Source organism: Gopherus flavomarginatus, chromosome 3 (genome assembly GCF_025201925.1).
Source record: "Gopherus flavomarginatus isolate rGopFla2 chromosome 3, rGopFla2.mat.asm, whole genome shotgun sequence".
Classification (NCBI taxonomy): domain Eukaryota; kingdom Metazoa; phylum Chordata; order Testudines; family Testudinidae; genus Gopherus; species Gopherus flavomarginatus.
The window spans coordinates 93248330-93262073 of NC_066619.1; the positions used below are offsets into that span (position 1 = coordinate 93248330).

The 13744-nt window shown below is 42.0% G+C and overlaps 1 long non-coding RNA gene across 1 annotated transcript; it reads right to left on the reverse strand.

Moving 5' to 3' along the window:
* Positions 1–1052: 1052 nt before the first annotated feature.
* On the reverse strand, positions 1053–11573 carry LOC127046803 (uncharacterized). The gene is made up of 3 exons (XR_007773206.1): positions 10901–11573; positions 5443–5580; positions 1053–1976 (listed from the first exon to the last, which is right to left on the reverse strand). It is a non-coding gene; the product is annotated as an uncharacterized LOC127046803 (long non-coding RNA).
* Positions 11574–13744: the final 2171 nt, after the last annotated feature.

Genomic DNA, 13744 nt, shown 5'->3' on the forward strand with positions numbered 1-13744 from the left:
AAAAGCAGGCCCTCAGCCCTCAGTTGGAGCCCTGCCGCCGTTGGGAGTGGACCTGCTAGAGGGTGCTCCTGACTGGGAAGCTGCGCAGGCCCAGGGCCATTGCCCTGACTAGCCAGAACTTCCCCGCTACACCGAGGAGCTGCCGGAGCTGCCTCGTCCCTGCTACTACCCCGAGGAACCCCCGGACCAGGCCTGGCCGGACTTTCCTGAGGTACTACCAGATCTACCGCCCAGCCCTGGCCGGGAGGAGCCTATGCTACTAAGCTTCCCAGGGACTGATAGCCCCGATCAGGTAGGACCAGAGGGGGAGATAGGAAGTAGCCTGGGGTCTGCTGACCCCCGTCAGACTGCAAGTATGCCGGAACCCACGGCAGTATGTTTGGTCAGGATTCCCCACTGACCGTTAACGGCGTTAACTGCTGCTAGGGCCCCGGGCTGGAACGCAGTGGAGTGGGAGGGCCTGCGTTCCCCCTGCCACCCCTTCAAGGGTGGCAGACTCCCCCTCCCCTGGCCTGAGGAGGCCATCCACGGTGGTTGTCGCTCAGCCCCTGAGTCACAAGGGTCTGAGCTAGTGTACCTGTGGGTTTGGTGCCCTGCCCGAACCAAGGGCTGGGCCCCCTTTGACTGTGCCACTGCTCGGTCCTGCCTACAGGGCCCGAGCTGCCTGAACTGATAACTGCTTGGCCCTGAGTCACAAGAGTCTGAGCTAGTGTACCTGTGGGTTTGGTGCCCTGCCCGAACCAAGGGCTGGGCCCCCTTTGACTGTGCCACTGCTCGGCCCTGTCTACAGGGTCCGAGCTGCCCGAACTGTTGACCACTCAACCTCGAGGGAAGAGGCCCTCAGACAATGCGTAGCGAGGCGGTGTGGCTCCCCTCCTCCCTGCCTCATCACACTGCAGTATAAATGGATGGTATCTTATCAAAGAATCCACTTCAAAGAAGGACATTTACTTTCCTGCAATTGATTTGCATTATTAAAATTTTTGTATAAACTGCACATTGTTCTTCTTTTACTAAAGTAAATGAAAAACATACGGTAAATTAGTCCACCTTACTTACAGTCTAGTAATTGCAAGTTAGAAGAGATTAAAACCCAAGTTTCCAAAAAATACATGCCACCCATAATTTGGGTGTGTAATTCACAGGAGTAGCTGGGTATGGAGACAGAGATATAGGGGGCCTGCTGCACTCACTTTTTAAATATTAATTTTTTTCATGAGCGCCTTGGAATAATTTTCTGTTCCAGAGTAGGGAAAAGAAAAAGTAAAAGAAATAAAACAAAAGAACGCAGGGCACTGTTCTTTGTTTTGCAGTCAATACTCAGTGGCATAAAGCAGGGGGAGTGAGGGGACTTGAGGGGAAAACAAAACTGAATTTTGAAAATAATAATTTTTCAAAAATATTAATTGCTCCAGTTCAAACTCTGAAACAAACTCCTCCCCCTGCCTCCCACAACCTGGAGTTGTAGGTACTCTTTTAGGTATCGTGATGAGCCCCAACTGGAGAGCAAGATTTTGAACTTGATTTGATATCCTATTGGAAGCCAGTATAAAGGACAGGTTTGATGTGCTTACAGTAGCCTGTGTTGCTGAGGAGACATGCTGCAGCACAGTGTACTAGTTTCCTAAGAACTGAAGGCTTCATGCCTAGATATATCACACTGGTATAATCCAGCTAAGAGGGGATCAAGTTGTGAATAGAGGAAGCTAGATCATCATCTGCCAAGCCAACATAGCTAAGCAGAGATGGTAGAAGTTACTTGCAGTTGCTATGTGAGACCTTAGCATCCAGGCACCAGTGAGGAACCTAGATTTGGACTAAATTGACCAATTCTGGGTGTGTGCCTCCAACCAATGGAGACTGCATTGTAGCTGCAAATTCTTTCCTCTGCCCACCAGCATCACCTCTGCCTTGCTCAGGTTCTGCTTCAGCCAAGTGTTCATCCATGGTCTGATCTCATCCAAGCACTGGGCCATCTAGGAGTGATAGAAGTAATAAATAATACTCTTATATAGTGGTTTTCTTCAGTAAATCTCAAAAGCACTTTACAAAGGAGGCAGTATGATTATCCCTATTTTCCAGATAAGGAACCTGAAGAACAGAGAGGGCAAGTGACTTGTGCAAAGTCACCCAGCACTCCTGCGGCAGAATCAAGAATAAAATCCAGGAGTCCTGAATCCCAGCCCAGTGCTCAGTCCACGAGGCCACACTACCTAATGGTAGTAGTGTGGTTGTATGTTGTGAAGGATTGGCAGAGCTGTGTGTTACCTGCATATTGCTGGCACTTGAGTCTGGGTTGTCTGCCCAAGTCACCTAGTGGCTGTGTGTGGACATTTTAAAAAGAACCAGAGAGAACTGATCCTTGTGAGACTCCACAAGTGAGGGGCCTACTGGTGGAAATGCACTTTCTCATCGCTACTTACAGGATTCATCTGCCCAAGAAAGACTCAGACCATTTTAGCACATTAGTCTTCTACAACAGGCTAGCTACTCCCTATAAGTCTGTCTCTAACTGAGCAGCTGGTTGGCCTTTTATGCATGGACCAGGTGAACTACAGAACTACAGCTATCACCTGATTCTTGGCCTCAAACCCCTCACCCGAGTCCCAGGTGGGGCTACCCTCAACTCCCTTATAGGGCCATCCCACCATGTGACATAGGTGAACATATGAAGTCCAGGAGAGATAAAGATGATACAGACATTAAAAAAAATATCTAGGTATAACTTATCAGTACCTGGCTAACTAGATGCTAATCCTGTCAAAGAGGATACATACAGCAGCAAGGAGTGGAATGTACAGAGAATATCTGCGCCGCCCCCCCCCCCAAAAAAAAAAGGTTCTGATTCCCACCCAGGACTTTGGAATAAAGTAAGAGCTGCTCCAGACAAGCCACGCAGGCTTGACACCAAATCCAATGTGTATTGGGGACAGGATTTGGGGAGTTTAGGGTCTGATCCTGTCCCCGCTGAAGTCCATGTGGAAGCTCCATTGATTTCAGTGGTGCATGACCAGACCTTGAGTCCATTATCTGTGCCTACCCACACAAGGCAGAGAATCAGTTAAATACTTCATGGTGGAATCTCAGTGCTTTGATTCAATGAACTGAAAAACTGATGTAGACTGATTTAGGGTGTGCTGATAATATTAATTTGGATAATATGGGAATTTAGTTTATTAATGTAACTTTATTTTAAGAATAATATTAATAACAATAATTAGTATGGGTTTAGGCTCGCCAATCTGTTTGATCAGAAGATAAAAGTTCTTGTCCTGAATCAGGCTTCACAGAATTAATAAAGGACCTTCGGGGGTATGACAGGAAGCTCACACTGAGACAGATATAGAGTTACAAAGTTACAATTGCATTACTGCTATTCATAAGATACATATGAGAATATAGTATTATATGCAACAGAGCTTTGGTTAGTATACTCCTACCCTTCCTTGGATAACCTAGTGGTAAGAGAGACAGGACCTGCCTTGCAGTTCAGGTTTCTCAATTCTTGAGGGAGGGATGCAGTGCTTAGAAAATGCTAAAAGCTGTTAAAGCTGACTAGGGTTTACTTGACTATCTTAAACTTAAATCAAAACCTAATAAACAATGAATAAAACAGGGGAACCAAGCTTAGCCTAGTTCCCTTGAAACTTTAAACTTTAAGTTTAGCCTACAAATAGTAACAGTCATTGTAGCTAGATAGAGTGGAAGAAGTAAGTGAGAAATGAAGTTAAAGAGAAATGGAGATCTAAAGCTAGTAAGAAAATGGAGAAACTGGAGATAATGGAGAGATGGAGATAATCTACTGAGGTGGTTACCTCTTTTATAGGGCAAATACCGGACCTCCTTTTTCTTATGCCCGAATTTCATTGCTCACCCACAGAGATGTTAGGGTACACTTACACCATAGGCTAGTATGTATGTGCGTATTGATGACAGGTATGTACGTACATCAGTCTCTTGTGGTGTACTTGTTAAGTCTGTGGGAAACCCCCCTATGCCATTCGTCATTGTCTATCAGTCTAAATAAAAGGTCATAGACATAGGCGTGGGTACTCATCTATTCAGGTAACAAGATATAGGTCAGCTTTGCTTTCTGAGTAAAAGGTCTTAATCTAGATATGCTAACTTGGCCTTAGCTTAACATACAGGATATGGCCTGTAGGTCTCTTGCATTACAGCCAAACTTATTTTAATATAAATCTATAAACCTAATACATCAAATAAAAGATATCTATATACACACAAGCAGGTTAGTCCTATAGGCTACACGCCCCCCTTTGACGGGGTGGTTTGCACCAATGAACCCCATCACACAGGTAGGATGTGGGTAGTTAAGTATTTATGGGAACAGTCTTAACACCATTTTTATAAAGATGATAGGCTGCGTCAGACTGAACAGTAATGTTTTCAAAAGTGGGAATAGGTGAAATAACTTAATTCCCTCTTGAATAAAACAAAAATTTGGCTCTGTGACAGGACACTCCAAGGGACCATACGGATACCTTTTTTGGTTGGTAACCATGTAAAATTGGTTATTTCCAGCATAGGTCAACCTCTCCATTGGAGTCTTCCACTTGGTCAGCCTCATTAGGCATGATGATGATGAATTCTGTACTCTCTCTCCTAGTAATCCACACAGAACAGTGTTTGTTTCAAACACGTTACACCTACAGACGTACTGAGGCTCTTATTAGACCAACATCTGCGGCACTTTTCAAGTCTGAGTTGGAATATGATAAACCACCAGGGGAGGTATATTAATGTGTTCTATAGATGTCGTCTTCAAGGTGACCTATAGCATGAACAGCAACCAATTGCCTGTGCACATCCTTGTCTGGGTCAAATATTGGTAATGAGACCGTACATGAGATATACAAGGCTTGTGCCATATACAATTTTTAGAAAGAAAACCACTGTCTCGGTTGGGGTCAGATGTCACAGATCCTATCTTTCTCTTAGCACCCACTGACAAATGCTGGCATGAATCCAAACATGTGGATTGTTCCTTTTCCAGCTTTTGAAAACACTAAGGACAGTACCAACTGCATAGTTGCTCATTTTTAGTTAGGAACAAGTTAGGAACTTTTTCCCAATTTTAAGGACTGTAATGTATTAGTGATTGCATTTACACGTATTCCTCATACGCAGAGCATATAATTTACCTTAATGTTGATCCCTGTGCTGACCATTGTTTAAATTAATCAGCTGGATAACTTTTACGCTGGGTCTCATTAAACAGTTGGATTATGTTATACATATTATAAACAGTAAATTGTTCTTTTTGTGGATCAATTCTAAGTTGAATATAATAGTTTGTTTCTTTTGTGTTGATATATTCTGTTTCATATGCTCAGGCAATTGGGTGCAACTGTGTCATCTGGTTTTCTGGGGTTGTAAAGTTTAGTCGCAAATTTGTGATTTTTGGCTCAGTCTTAGTCTTACCCTTAGAGCAACGATAGGGGTGTAGCAAATCAGAAATATCAATGTCCATTTTATGGTTGCAAATTGCTGTGCTCCAGTTGTCGTGATTCAGTTGGATGCTGTTCACATAAGTTCTGAGGAGGAAGTTGCGCCTGTGACCTGGATGATCTATACAACTTTAACTGATTAATACGATAGATTTTGTTTCTATTATACTTGCCTCCTGTTATTTTAATCTTATGCACTGCTAAACTGAGTTTATCAATGATTCAGAAGGGTCCAATTCATTCGTTACACAGCCCATGTTTTGGTGATCTATACAATAACATAAATAACAACATTACGTGGTTTTTAACCTTCCAAGTATTCTCTCTTTGGTTTTTGTCAAAGTAAGTCTTTGCCTTCTGTTTGGATTTTCCCAATTTGGCTGCTACCTGCAAGTGCATTTGATTTAAATGTTTTTGCAGATTTTGCAGGTAGGTATCTATTTTTATTCCCTCTAATTGAGTGCCACTGGTGTGCCAAATTAAATGTTCTGGCAATTACATTGTTTGGCCTGTCATCACTTTAAAGAGTGTTTTATTAGTAGATGCAGCCAATATTGCTCTCAATGCCATTAAAATTAGAGGAATGAGAGTGTTCTAGCTACGTTCATTGGCCTTAACCAGTTTCCTCAACATCACTTTTAGAGTGTGATTGGTTTGCTCCACCATCCCAGATGACTATAGTCTGTATGGGATGTGTAGTCTCTGCAGGACTTCCATTAATTTTAAGACAATCTTTAAAGAACTGTCAAGTGAAAGTGATCCCTAGTTCGATTTCTTTGCAGGGATCCCCCATTGCGAGAAGACTTGCTCTACTAGGACCTTGGTGGTGGCTTTTGCAGTATTGGAAATGCTTCTACCCACTTTGAAAAAGGGATTGATAACCACTAATAGGTATTGGTTACCTCTTTGAGTCCTTGGCAAAGGACCTACAAAGTCAATCTGCAAAGCCATCCAAGGACCTTAATACACCTGAGATTTTAATGGTGCATATATTTTTGTACAAAGGATCTATTGTTAGCGATCCTTTTCTTTCTGTTTTGGAAAGCTTTAGGATTACTTTTACTATGTTTTCATTTGATTTTTACATTTCTTTAAATTCAGTATGAGGCTTACCTTAATAGTAATAACTAGAACCGTTAATAAAGAAATGATACCTATTACCAGAATCTGTTTCCTGGATCAATGGTTGGAAAAGCTTTTGTTTTTCCTCCCCCTTTAGATCCAGTTGATCAAGATTGGGACACACATGGGGCTCCCCTTAATATAGCAAGGCAGTTGGTAACAAAGATGGCGTCCTAATAGGTTTTACTCCAATATATTTTTTCTTGCAGCAATAATGTTCAGTGGGCTAGGCGTGCATTTGAGATGTGCCCATCTTTTACCCTATTGGGCAGTAAGAACTGAAGGGGATTGTGCGATGAGTGTAATATGATCGGGCTGAGGCCAATTAGAAAATGAAAGTATTGTATGGTCTATTTCACAATTGTCATACTTAAGTTCAATTGGTGACATTAAACATGAGGCGTAGGCCACAGGTTTGATTTTCCCATGCCTTTCTTGTGAAGCCACAGTTGCTAATGCATTAACACACTGACTGCTACCTCCAGATGAGAGGGTATCTCAGGATTTGGAGTGATCAACACCGGAGCCTCGACAATGGCCTGTTTTGGCTGTGATACTGCTTTCGTGTGTTGCTCAGTCCATTTCCATCAGACACTTTTCTTCTTTTTTCATTTTATTTCTTTTTTAAATAGCTGGTACAAGGGACCTGCAATGGAAGCAAAATTGAAAATGAAATCCCTGTGGTACCCAATTAAATCCCAAAAGGATTTTAAAGGGTCCTTTGGTAAAGGCAATGTTTAGATTGCATCTACTTTCAGTTGCGCTGGGGTTCTACTCCATTTTGTCAGGTTGAGACCCCAGAAAGAGACACGGTTGGCCATTAGCTGTGCCTTGGCCGGATTGCACTTTAGCCCTGCTTCCTTAAGGATCTGTAGGAGCTCATTAAGCCTTTCTAGATGCTCCTTTTTGGTCTGTTATTAAACACAGGTCATTAACATATTGGAATAGAACAATTGGTTTGGAAAATTGCAACAATACCTGCCTCATTTGCACATGGAATAAAGCTGGAGAATTTTATACCCCTGGGGTAAATGTGTCAAGGAATATTGGATTCCCTGGAAACTAAATATAAAATGGTATTGTAAAATGTGTGCCAATGATAATGTCCAAAAGCTGTTTACTGATGTCAGGGACAGTAAACCACACAGCCTCTGGATTAAAGACCTTGACTAGATTTGGCATCTTGGCCACCGTAGGGGCACAAATGGGTGTTACCTGATTCAGGCGTCTATAATTTAATTTTGAGATGTCAAGAACCATTCTGTTTTTTTTTCACGGGCCAAATAGGGGAATTGGCAGTGAAAGTACATCTACGTAGTACTCCCTATGTCAATAAAGACTTGATAGTTTTTTATATATATATATATATATATATATATATATATATATATATATAAAAAAACTATGTGTGTGTTTACTAATTTTATTAATACAAAGGTATGAACATCTTTTTAGCTGACTTATCTGTACTTTAATGGGTATAGGAAGTATGGTAACAACCTGATTACTTGCAAAAGTTGCAAGTGTTTTTGAGGATCTAGGATCCTTAACATGGATAATACTAATTGCTGTCCCACTATCTATAATAAAATTTCTGTGGTTGCCCCCTACCACTGCAGATACTGAGGGTCTCCCTCTTGCGTCCCTGCCTAAAGGGACTATGACTACACTTGGGGCCAGTTGGTGTCATGCCGAGTAATTTGTAGAGTATACAGACAAATAACTATGGGTTCTCCTTCTGTCTCTCCGGAGGCTGTCCACCAGAGAGAAGGAAATGAGTTAACTGAGGCCACCAGATGATTTGAGGGTGCTTGGCCTCAGCCTTCTAATATTAGCTCATTTATATGAGCTCCGAGTTTCTGGGTATTCCATCATTGAGCCTTAAGCACCTGCTTAAACATCATTACAACTGAGTTCTCATCTTTGTCTTGGGTCTCTGCAGGCATGAATTGTTTTGTGCGGCATCTGAAAAGAAAAGAACACGGTCCCGGGCTCCTATATGGGATTCAAACACATAACCCTGTTGAGGGCCACGACCACTCGAAGGTCCAGGGTTACTACGTGTAAGGTTATTTTTCCAATGATGGTACCTAGGGAATTTAGGAACACCTTGGACTAACCCTCAGGGTTCCTCAATCCTCACAGTGGGATTAGCTCATGGTTCCTGAAGTATTGCAACAGAAATACCCTGGGGGTGTAGAGGGTTCAGGAAATTCTAGGGACGTAGGCAATGTGGATGATTGCCCAAATGTTAATAAATGTCCACCCAAAGGGCTGGATTTCCTGATCTATATGGTGCCAATGTCATAATCTCTGTTATAATTTAGAGATGACTACATCACAGGCACTAGTTACTTGTGTCACTGCATCTTCTAGTCCCTGAATAATTACAGGTTTTGTTTTGTCTAAGGCACTCTGTTTTTACTATTGGGGCGGACACTAACAAAGGAGATGATATTTCCTCCTCCTTTGTTCTGCTCACCTCATCCTTTACTAGGTGCTTCCTCTATAATGACAATCAGCTCCGCCTCCTGTGGTGCCACCCTGAGACTTCCTTTCCTATTTGCAGACTGCTGGTAGCTTCTGCACTTCTAACTTCCTCTTTTGACTCTCCCTGTGGCTCCTCAGACTCAGTCTTCAACTCTGCTCCTAAAGGTACCGTATCAGCCTGAGCTAACTCTCTCACCCTACTTCTAGTAATTGGCCCTGCAGATTTTTTTCTCTCTGTCGGTTCCACCATGCCAATAGGGATGGGAACCAATTTTTTTTATCCTCCTCTAACACATTTTTTTAACTATTCAACTCTCTAATTCTTTCCAACAGCCGATCACAGTCTGATTTATAGCTGTCCAACGATTTTAAGCTGGCATCCAAAGTTTGCTGGGCTTTCTGAGTAACTCTGAATTTATTTAATTTATTTCCCAGCAAACTATAAGCTACGAGCAGATGTTTAACAGTTATTTTCTTTACCAGTTTAGCCTCTTTTTTCTGCTTCATTTCTACATCAAATACATTACTCATAAAACCCCTTGGGTTACAATGCTTAGATATTATCTTGCTATTCTTTAGCTGTTCTAAACCTCCTCCATGTTCCTGAATGTATTTTCTGGCAAGGTTTTCTAAAGCCAGACTGTGGGCAACTTCAACAGACTCTACTCTTGCCCTTACTCCACTCACCTTAACACATAACATAGAACTCATTTGAATTCTAACACTTCACTAGCTTATGTAATAAACTATAATGAATACTCTGTTGCTTTACTCTGTAACTGAAGGCGTCCTTTCACAGAAACAACAGGAAATAATACCCCAAACTGGTTTTCTACCTAGTTCAATAAGTCCCCAGTAAATGATAGAGGGGTGGGGGTGCGTTCCCCTGTCTTCCCTCGATGGCTCATTGCTGATCGAGAGAGAGGTCTTTTCCCTCTGTCAGGACCTGCCAAACAGCTGGGGATACAGAGGCAGACGGATCAGAGGTGCAGCCCGGGAGAGTTGTGGGGACTGAAGAACTATACAAGTTCTGAGTTATTGCGGCCTCTTGGTGACAATTAATACATAGATTTATCAACTCCCCTGCCACCACTCAGTGTGGGTCATCGGGCCCGATGCTACTGCTTATATCTTATTGGTACCATTTGTTACAACTTCAACCTCCAACAAAGCCCCTTAAACGCGCGTAACACATTAAATAACATCACTATTACTTTATCTTGCAAGATTAAATTCAAAACTTATAAAGTCAAAACTTTAAGTTAAACCATAATACAAAATGGAAATACTGGGCTTGCTGCCAAGCTGCAGCCACAGGAAATCAGGTTCCTGTGCTCTCAAGAGTGAGTTAGCAAGACACACACATCTTGCTCTCTAACTCCCTGTAACTCTAACTCTTTACTTATGCCTCAGGTGAGATTTTCAGGGGTCTAAGGATGCCTGGAATCCCTGAAAATTCCTGTCACATACTCCTCAAGACTCCTGCCTGGCTCACCAGCCTGTAGCCTGATTTAGGGTGTGCTGCTAATATTAATTTGGATAATACGGGAATTTAGTTTATTAATGTAATTCTTTTATTTAAGAATATTATTAATAATTAATAACAATTAGTATGGGTTTAGGCTCGCCAATCTGTTTGATCAGAAGATAAAAGTTCTTGTCCTGAATCAGAATTGATAAAGGACCTTCGGGGGTATGACAGGAAGCTCACACTGAGACAGATATAGAGTTACAAAGTTACAATTGCATTACTGCTATTCATAAGATACTATGAGAATATAGTATTATATGCAACAGAGCTTTGGTTAATATACTCACACCCTTCCTTGATAACCTGGTGGTAAGAGAGACAGGACCTGCCTTGCAGTTCAGGTTTCTCAATTCTTGAGGGAGGGATGCAGTGCTTAGAAAATGCTTAAAGCTGACTAGGGTTTACTTGACTATCTTAAACTTAAATCAAAACCTAATAAAGAATAAAACAGGGAAACCAAGCTTAGCCTAGTTCCCTTGAAACTTAAAGTTTAAGAACAAGTTTAGCCTACAGTAACAGTCACTGTAGCTAGATAGAGTGGAAGAAGTAAGTGAGAAATGGAGATAAAGAGAAATGGAGATCTAAAGCTAGTAAGAAAATGGAGAAACTGGAGATAATGGAGAGATGGAGATAATCTACTGAGGTGGTTACCTCTTTTATAGGGCAAATACCGGACCTCCTTTTTCTTATGCCCGAATTTCATTGCTCACCCACAGAGATGTTAGGGTACACTTACACCATAGGCTAGTATGTATGTGCGTATTGATGACAGGTATGTACGTACATCAGTCTCTTGTGGTGTACTTGTTAAGTCTGTGGGAAACCCCCCTATGCCATTCGTCATTGTCTATCAGTCTAAATAAAAAGTCATAGACATAGGTGTGGGTACTCATCTATTCAGGTAACGAGATATAGGTCAACTTTGCTTTCTGAGTAAAAGGTCTTAATCTAGATATGCTAACTTGGCCTTAGCTTAACATACAGGATATGGCCTGTAGGTCTCTTGCATTACAGCCAAACTTATTTTAATACAAATCTATAAACCTAATACAAAACATCAAATAAAAGATATCTATATCTATCTATCTATATATATACACACACAAGCAGGTTAGTCCTATAGGCTACACTGGGGCACAAGAGCATTGGGCACACTATACTTACAAAAGAGATATAAACAATGTATGATCGTGTTCTCTAATATTTTCAGGGAGGCTGATCAGGTTAGAAGCAACAAACTCACTAACATTAAAGAAGACAGGGTCTTGTAACGGTTTGCATAAGTAGGAAAGATTAATCATGATGACAAACAGAAATTATCAGAAGCCAGACTTATGATGTTTGAATAAGTATAATTCTTCTATGAATTTTTCAGCATCAATTTTGAAAGCTTTTTATTCACAATGAAACCAAGCACTTCCCATTCTTTACCTATATTAAGCAAAATGAGCAATGTACTCATTGTCACAACCCCCCACCTCCCTCCACAGTAATTCCAAGTAATTTCACGGCCATCTCTACTAGAAAGTTTCTCAGTATATTCAAAAGTGACAGTCTAGGGGGAATATATCTCATTGTGAATGCCATTTTCATTAGGGGGAGGAGTGGCAAACCCACAGCACCTTGAGATGAGAATATTGCGTGTCTTCCCCAGAGGCAAACAGGATAATATGTAACCATTATATAGCTGTTCAAGATGTTATACAAATAATCAAAAGCCATGAGATGGGCAGATATTTAGGTTTTACAGATGGAGATAATGTTTTTGCCCAAAGCTACATAGCAAGCCTGTAGCAGGGCTGGGACTAATCTTTTGGAGTTCTGGATTCTAGTGTTCCTTGAATTAGACTTGCCATCTCTTAATTAACCAAAATATCTGTACTGCCTGGTGGTTGTGTAAAACACACAACACGCACAAACATGGGGGGAACCCTAGTTACTTTGACAGGGATTTTATTTGATTATATCCACTTCTGTTATTAAACTATTGCTAGCTAACTTGATTTTTTGAGAGAGATTTGTGGCCCAAGATTAATTGTGACTAAAGTTCTCATCTGATACTTCCCATCAGTAGTTTTAACATTAGAAACAATGCTCAGAGTAGAGAGAGAGTGCTAGGGTTAGCAGCAACAGTTTTCTGTGGCACTACGTGGCTGCCAGATAAAATAATGGTGTGTGTTACGTGCCTACGCTTTGACATCAGCTCAGCATGATAGAGATGCAAAACCTCAGAGAAATTTATGCCACCTGTGTACATCAGATGAGCCAGCCATTTCACAGATGCCTGTGCCTGGACATCAGAGCAGACGATAAAGGTTGTGAGGTCTGTGCTTCAGCATCAGCCCAACATGACTGATTATGGAACTTCAAAGGAACCTGTTCCTTGATGTTATCTCTGCAACTTAACCCTGTACTTATATTTTGCCAGTAACCTCCCAAGAGCCAGTGCTTCGGCTTCTGCCCAGCAAACTAGAACTGGGCAGAGGCTTCAGTACGTGGGAGTGTAACTTTCCATCCTCTGCTGAAGACCGAAGAGTTCCCCTCCTCTTCCTTTCACGAGTAAGCTCAATCCTCCTCCTCCTCCTGTGTTTTCAGTGGCTGATGAATGACAACTCATCAGGCAGGAGAATATGAAGTGGAAGCAGGACTAAGGAGTCTGGCTGAGGCCTTTAAAAGGCTCTACCTATTGATGGGAAGGCTTGAAGCAGCAGTTGTCCAAAGCAGTCCATCACTCTCCTTTTTTTTTAATGGACAGATCTGTCCCCTTGTTGCTTTCCCCTCCCCTCCCCTCCGGGAGAAAAGAGGGGCTCTGCCTCCAATTCTCTCCCCGCTTCAGGGAGACCCATCACCGACGCCCTCTCCCCCAGCCAGAATCCTCGGGAAACAGAATCACTTGTCAGTCTTGTTCCCCTCCTGGAACTCCACAGAGGACTGTGGGATGGGAGCCGAAAGGATATTCCACAATCACATACACAACAGAGTGCTTGGGAACATGTACTCCTTTCACATACATTAATGCCTTCATTCCATTCTACTCCCTGTACTCTGGCCTATCACACACTAGGACATAGGTGATACTTCACCACATGGGGTTAACACCCATGACAGTGCTGGTGAGTTCCCCTCATACTCT